This window comes from Triticum dicoccoides, chromosome 5B (assembly GCF_002162155.2).
Source record: "Triticum dicoccoides isolate Atlit2015 ecotype Zavitan chromosome 5B, WEW_v2.0, whole genome shotgun sequence".
NCBI classification, from domain to species: Eukaryota; Viridiplantae; Streptophyta; class Magnoliopsida; order Poales; family Poaceae; genus Triticum; species Triticum dicoccoides.
Genome location: NC_041389.1, coordinates 85,071,779 through 85,079,925, shown reverse-complemented (window position 1 = coordinate 85,079,925; position 8,147 = coordinate 85,071,779).

Genomic DNA, 8,147 nt, shown 5'->3' with positions numbered 1-8,147 from the left:
CATATTGCAAAGTTCCTAATGCCCTGCCAGGCTTTTCCGGCTCCTCGGGCTTAATTGGGAGGCGCTAGTTTAAATATGCTACTAGCTGATGAGGAAGCTGCAAGCAAGGTGCGGCTAGGGCGAGCACGTGAGCCACGGGATGCTGGGAAGGAAAACCCGTTCATGTGGCTAGGCTGTCCAGTGCACCCAGATTGTGGGGCCGCACGTCCGTTCGACTTCAAAACTCAAACTACCCATGTAAAATATGGCTCGCAGCAAAGTGTAGTAGTACTATTTTTTTTAAAAAGGCCGCTGTGCGTTCGGCCGGGATCGAACCCACAAAACGAGGTATACACTCCCACGACCACTAGTAGTACTCGTTGAAGTACAACGCAACCTAGAATCGCCTTTTGTTGCTAGTAGTACATACATTGTTCCTTACAAGAAACCACTAAAATGCCAAGAAACTACTACCACATGCATACGTGGCAGACTTAAGATAAGACTACCTTATCAACCATTGTACATGCTCTTACCAACAAAAATCCTCGAGTGACCTCCTACCTCCGTCCCGTCCACCTAGTCATCCTCGGTGAGGGACTCCTGGATTAGGGGGTGTCCGGATAGCCGAACTATCATCTTTGGTCGGACTCCAAGACTATGAAGATACAAGATTGAAGACTTTGTCCCGTGTCCGGATGGGACTTTCCTTGGCATGGAAGGCAAGCTTGGCGATACGGATATGTAAATCTCCTACCATTGTAACCGACTCTGTGTAACCTTAGCCCTCTCCGGTGTCTATATAAACCGGAGGGTTTTAGTCCGTAGGACGAACAACAATCATACCATAGGCTAGCTTCTAGGGTTTAGCCTCTCTGATCTCGTGGTAGATCTACTCTTGTACTACCCATATGATCAATATTAATCAAGCAGGAGTAGGGTTTTACCTCCACCGAGAGGGCCCGAACCTGGGTAAAAACATCGTGTCCCTTGTTTCCTGTTACCATCCACCTAGACGCACAGTTCGGGACCCCCTACCCGAGATCCGCCGGTTTTGACACTGACATTGGTGCTTTCATTGAGAGTTCCTCTGTGTCGTCACCTTTAGGCCCGATGGCTCCTTCGATCATCAACAACAATGCGGTCCAGGGTGAGATTTTTCTCCCCGGACAGATCTTCGTATTCGGCGGCTTTGCACTGCGGGCCAACTCGCTTGGCCATCTGGAGCAGATTGAAAGCTACTATAACGCCCCGGATTCGATGCGCCAGGTGTCTGCCAGTTATTCACCGTTGTTGCCATGTCATGTGCTTGCGTGTTGCACTTTGCCATGTCATCATATGCATTTCATATCATGTCGTCATGTGCATTTCATTTTGCATACATGTTCGTCTCATGCATCCGAGCACTTTCCCCGTTGTCCGTTTTGCAATCCGGCACTCCTATGTCATCCGACGTCTCCTTCGTGGCTCTTTTCGCGTGTGGGTATTAAGCTTTCTTGGAATGGCCCGAGGTTTGTGAAGCAGCCTTGGTATAGCACCGGTAGACCGCCTGTCAAGTTTCGTGCCATTTGGAGGTCGTTTGATACTCCAACGGTTAACCGGGTAACCGCAAAGTCCTCTTTGAGTTGCAGCCCAGAACCCCTTCCAAAGTGGCCCAAAACCCATCTAACTCCTCTCCATGCTCTCGGTCGTTCGATCACGATCACGTGGCCGAAAACCGCTCCTCATTTGGACTCTCCTAGCTCCCTCTACCTATAAATATGCCCTCCCCTTCCATTTTTCGCGGATGAAAACCCTAGCCTCTTCCCCCGCCGCCGCCGGACATGTCCGCCCGCCGCCGGACGAAACTGCAGCCGCTCCCGCGCCAATCTGGAGCCGCCACGTGGCGCTCCGCCGCCCACCGCCGCCGCGGCCCGCGGAGCCCGTCCTGGACCCGCGCGGGCCCGGTCGCCGCCGCCGCCTGGCCCGTGCCCCCGCGTCCGAGCCCCGCCGCCACCCGCCTCCGGCGCCGGCGAGCCGTCCCGCCGGCCGCCCGGACCTCGCCGACCCCGCCGCCGACCGTCCTCCCTCCAGCGCGCCTCCGCCACCCCGGCACCGCCGCGCCTCGCCGCGTCCGCGAACCTCCCCGCAGCTCCGCCTGCGCCCTCGCCGCTCCACCCGCCGGCCACCGGAGCCCGGCCGCCCCGCGCCTGCTCCTTCGAGTGCCGCCGCCCTCGACCGGCCGGAGCCGAGCTCTGCCGCTCGCCTGCGCCTGCGCCGGTCGCCCCCCACCTCCGCCGGCGCCAGATCCGGTGAGGGGCCGGCCGGATCCGGCTACCCCGACTCGCCGGCGTCCTTCTCCGGTCCGCTCCGGCCACCTCCGGCCCCGTCTCCGGCGAGCTCACGCCGTGCATCATTTTCCGTGCGAGGTTGATTTTTTCCCCTTCCCCGAATCTGCTAAGTCCCCAGATTTCAGTATTTTTATGCCATGTTCATCATGCTGTATCTCTGCATCCATAGCTCCGTTTTGTGCGTGTAATATGTCAAATTGTTCGCCTCGACAAGTACTTCATTTCATTCCATTGCATCATATTCATTTGAGTTCATCTTGATGCCCGAAATGCTGTTGGAAGAGTGCATGTTGATGTTAACCTGCTGAAACTGTTATAACTTGCTCATTTATCATTTTTGCCATGATTGATGTGTGCATCCTTTGAGGTTGATGTCTACATGTGTTTTGATCTATGTTATGTCTTATTTACAGAGGTGCTTACAATGTATTTTTGTGATTAATGTGGTGACTAGCACAAGCATGCAAACTAGGCATCATGATGTTGCTGATTTTAGTCCCTGTTCTGCTGTTATTTTTATGCCATGTAAACTTGCTGCTACAGAGAGATCCATGCATATTTTGAGATACTTCAGTAAGGGTGTTTTGAACATGTAGTTATTGTCTATCCATTCATGCCCTTTTTTGCAATTATGGAGTAGTCTAGCATGTCATTTTGGTGCTCTACTTTTGCTTTAAAATGTTTCCTGGCAGATTGTTTACTTGTTATTCAATTTGTCCAAGCTTGCTATATTTGATCCTTGCATGCTATGGACTTGTTCTTGCCTTGGTTTGTTTCAAAAAAATGCCTTCTTGATGATGCTATGCTTATATTGTCATGTAGTGACTTGTGGTGAGTGATTCGAGCTTGTTAAGTAGTGTACTTGCTGTTACAGTTTTGCTAGGCTGAATCTGTTATTTCGTGATGCTATATAAACATGTTACTACTAATCATTCTATGCATAATCTGGAGATGTTCTATAAACATGTTTTGATCTACATGTTATTCCCTATCCATCCATGCTCCTGGTTGCATTTATAGGTTGCTGTAGCTTGTTGTTATCTTGCTCCAAAGTTTGCTAAATGATGTTGCTGTCAGCCTGTTAACATTAAGTTCAATGTTTCCATGATTGTTTGCTAGTGATCCATGCACCCTATGAACTTGATCTTGCTATGCTTAGCTTCACAAACATGTCTTCTTACTGTTGGTTGCCTTGCCATGCCATGTATTGCTCTGTGGTGAGTGGCTCAAGCTCACCAACATGCCTACTTATTGTTGTTCCTGCCATGTATGAATCTGTAATATAATTTGCCATGTTTACATGGGTGCCATCATATTTTCTGATTCTTTCTGGCTCATGGTCAGTAAGGGACTTTTGATCTATGCAATTAGTAGATTCATGTCATGCCTTGGTTTGCCATAATATGTTCCTGTAACATGTTGTATGCTTGCTCTAAACATTGCAACCTGATGTTATTTCCTGATAAGTCTGAAACTGTTATTATTTGCAATCCTTCCATGTATTTTTGAGCATCTTCTAGTCTTTTCTGGAGATAGCTTGGTGTTCATGTTTTGTTATGATTTACCATTAATTCATGCCCATGCCTTTTGTTATTATGTTGGGGTGATGTAGCATGTTGTTTTGATGCTTGTAAGATGCCTAGTTGCTGTTATGGACCGATTGTTGTTATGACTTGTATAAAGTGTATGTGTTGCACCGTTGCTCCGTTTTGAGTGTGCTCTATATGAAACTTGCTTGTTTTTGCATGTAGCTTCATATTATCATGTTGCATCCTTGTTGTGAGGTGTTTTCTTGATGTTTGTATGCATTTTGCATCAATGCCATGCTTAACTTGTTTTGCTCATATCTTCTAGGCCGTAGCTCCGAATCTAATGAACTTTATATGTAACTTGACTAGAATTTCGTGTAGATCATCTTGGTGCATCTTAACTTGCTGTTTAACAACTTGAACATAAGGTTTATTCAGTTCTGGACCAATTTCGAATTTTGCATATGAGGACTTACCGGAATTGTTATTTGTTGTTCCCGGCCTCATTTAAACTTGCCTTGATGTGTTGTTCTTGTTTGCATCATCTTTTGTCATGAGTAGCTTCATGTATCCTTTTCATGCATCATGATTGTTGTGCATCATGTCTTGTCTATGTGTGGTGTATTTACCATGTTGTGTGCTTCTTCTCGATAGTTCCCGTTTCGTTGCGATCGTGAGGATGCGTTCATCTACGTGTGGATTCGTCTTTGTGGCTTCATCTTCTTCATGGACTCGTTCTTCTTCCTAGCGGGATTTCAGGCAAGATGACCGCTACCCTGGATCTCACTACTATCATTGCTATGCTAGTTGCTTCGTTCTATCGCTATGCTGCGTTACCTATCACTGGTTCTCCAAGCCTCCCAAATTGCCATGAACCTCTAACCTTTGACACCCTTCCTAGCAAACCATTGATTGGCTATGTTACCGCTTTGCTCAGCCTCTCTTATAGCGTTGCTAGTTGCAGGTGAAGTTGAAGATTTCTCCATGGTGGACAGGATTTTGGTTGGGATATCACAATATCTCTTATATTATTAATGCATCTATATATTTGGTAAAGGGTGGAAGGCTCGGCCTTATGCCTGGTGTTTTGTTCCACTCTTGCCGCCCTAGTTTCCGTCATACCGGTGCTATGTTCCCGGATTTTGCGTTCCTAACGCGGTCGGGTGATTTATGGGACCCCCCTGACAGTTCACTTTGAATAAAACTTGTCCAGCAAGGCCGAACCTTGGTTTTACCATTTGCCTCACCACCACCTACCTTTCCTTTGGGAGTAATTAACCCAAGGGTCATCTTTATTATAGCCCCCCCGGGCCAATGCTTGTCTATGTGTTGGTCCAAACTAGAGCACCGTGCGGGACCATTCCTTGGCAACTTGGATTCGTCGGTACCTGTACGCTTCGCTTATTCGGTGTTGCCCTGAGAACGAGATATGTGCAGCTCCTATCGGGATTGTCGGCGCATCGGGCGGCTTTGCTGGTCTTGTTTTACCATTGTCGAAATTTCTTGTAAACCGGGATTCCGAGACTGATCGGGTCTTCCTGGGAGAAGGTCTATTCCTTCGTTGATCGCGAGAGCTTGTCATGGGCTAAGTTGGGACACCCCTGCAGGGTATAAACTTTCAAGAGCCATGCCCGCGGTTATGTGGCAGATGGGAATTTGTTAATGTCCAGTTGTAGATAACTTGACACCAGATCTGAATTAAAACGTATCAACCGCGTGTGTAGTCGTGATGGTCTCTTCTCGGCGGAGTCCGGGAAGTGAACACGGTTTCTGGGTTATGTTTGACGTAAGTAGGTGTTCAGGATCACCTCTTGATCATTGCTAGCTTCACGTCCGTTCCGCTTGTTCTCTTCTCGCTCTTATTTGCGTATGTTAGCCACCATATCATGCTTAGTCGCTGCTGCAACCTCACCACTTTACCCCTTCCTTTCCCATTAAGCTTTGCTAGTCTTGATACCCATGGTAATGGGATTGCGGAGTCCTCGTGGCTCACAGATTACTACAACAACAGTTGCAGGTACAGGTTATGCGATGATCATGACGCGAGAGCGATGTTTGCTTGTTTTGGAGTTCTTCTTCTGCTTCTTCTTCGATCAGGGGATAGGTTCCAGGTCGGCAGCCTGGGCTAGCAGGGTGGATGTCGTTTGAGTTTTTGTTTATGTTTCATCCGTAGTCGGATGTTGATCTTGTACATGATGTATTGTTGTATTCATGTGACATTGTATGTCTTGGATGTACCCCCACTATTATGTAATGTTGATGTAATGATATCCACCTTGCAAAAGCGTCTTAATATGCGGGTCTATCCTTGGTGGGCCCTTCGAGTTCCTTTTGGATAGGGTCACATTTTGGGCGTGACAAGTTGGTATCAGAGCCTCGACCGACCCTAGGAGCCCCCTTGATTGATCGTGTAGTTTGGCCGTTGTTGAGTCTAGAAGAAAACTATTTTCGGAGTCTAGTTATATCGGAGAGTAGGAATTCTTTTTACTCCTCAGCCCCTTCGTCACTCTGGTGAGGAATCTTGACGTAGGTGTTTTGAACTACTCCTCTTCCCATTCAAATTTTTTCTTTAGGTTCACGCAGTTGGTTTTTCCGATCGTTGGTTCTCAGCTCTTTTCATCCGGTGCATTCCTCGTCAAGCTGATTCGAACCTCTCTCTCTCTTTGGGAGATCAATCCTCAGCTCTTTTCGAGCGATGTTGTTTCCCTGTCCGAAGTTGTCCTTGTTTTTCCCACCCACCCACCCTTCTTCTTCTCGGAACCGGAGTCCATAATCGAGTATCCATCCTACTCGTGCGAAGTCTTTGTTTTCCATCCTCATTGTTTTCAACCGGTGTTTTCTCTTCAAGATATTCGTCGGTTCCCCTTCAAAGTTGCCTTTGTTTTCCCGCCCTCCCACCCTTTTTCTTCCCGGAGTCTGAGTCTCTTTCGACCAAATTTTCATTCATGCGGAGTCTCTTTACTCTTCCCTCAATTGTTTCAACCGGTGAATTCTTTCGTCATTCTTCATCCCTTTCTTTTTCCGGTGGTTTCAATTCAAGTTTTTTTGGGTTGATCATATTCTTTTCCTCAGCTCAAGTGTTTTCCCTGCTCGTTCGCCTCTCGCCATTCAATCATTCCGGAGTTCGGAAGACATCTCAGGAGATTCGTCTGTGTTCCAATTAATTTGAGGTTGTAACCTCATTCAAATATTTCAATTGTTCCGGTGCATCATCTATCTGTTCAACAATCCTTTCCAACGGTGTTTTCTTTAGTGGGCCCTAACCCACAGGTCTTTTCCCAGGATCTTACCTGACTCTTCTAATTCCCCCGGAGTTATTCTCAAATTCTTTTCAAGTGTGACGTAAGAATGAATTTCTTCAGTCACTTGGCTTCTCCAAGATCTCTTTCAAATCATTTCGTTGTTGACTCAACTTCTTCGCCTTTCGTTTCCCCGGAGTGGATTCATAGTCTATCTGATTCCGTGAGCTTTGGATCCTCGTCATTCTTGTCATTCCTCTCTTCTTCTCGGGTGCCCTTGATTCTTTGCTTCTTCTCTTGAGTTTTTGCTTCACCTCTTCCCTTTTCCCTTCCGTCTCGGTCCTAAGATCTCGGGACGAGATCTCTTGTTAGTAGAGGAGTGTTGTAACGCCCCGGATTCGATGCGCCAGGTGTCTGCCATTTATTCGTCGTCGTTGCCATGTCATGTGCTTGCGTGTTGTACTTTGCCATGTCATCATATGCATTTCATATCATGTCGTCATGTGCATTTCATTTTGCATACATGTTCGTCTCATGCATCCGAGCATTTTCCCCGTTGTCCGTTTTGCAATCCGGCACTCCTATGTCATCCGACATCTCCTTCTTGGCTCTTTTCGCGTGTGGGTATTAAGCTTTCTTGGAATGGCCCGAGGTTTGTCAAGCGGCCTTGGTATAGCACCGGTAGACCGCCTGTCAAGTATCGTGCCATTTGGAGGTCGTTTGATACTCCAACGGTTAACCGGGTAACCGCAAAGCCCTCTTTGAGTTGCAGCCCAGCATCCCTTCCAAAGTGGCCCAAAACCCATCTAACTCCTCTCCATGCTCTCGGTCATTCGATCACGATCGCGTGGCCGAAAACCGCTCCTCATTTGGACTCTCCTAGCTCCCTCTACCTATAAATATGCCCTCCCCTTCCATTTTTCACGGATGAAAACCCTAGCCTCTTCCCCCGCCGCCGCCGGACGAAACTGCAGCCGCTCCCACGCCAATCTGGAGCCGCCACGTGGCGCTCCGCCGCCCACCGCCGCGGCGGCCCGCGGAGCCCGTCATGGACCCGCGCGGGCCCGATC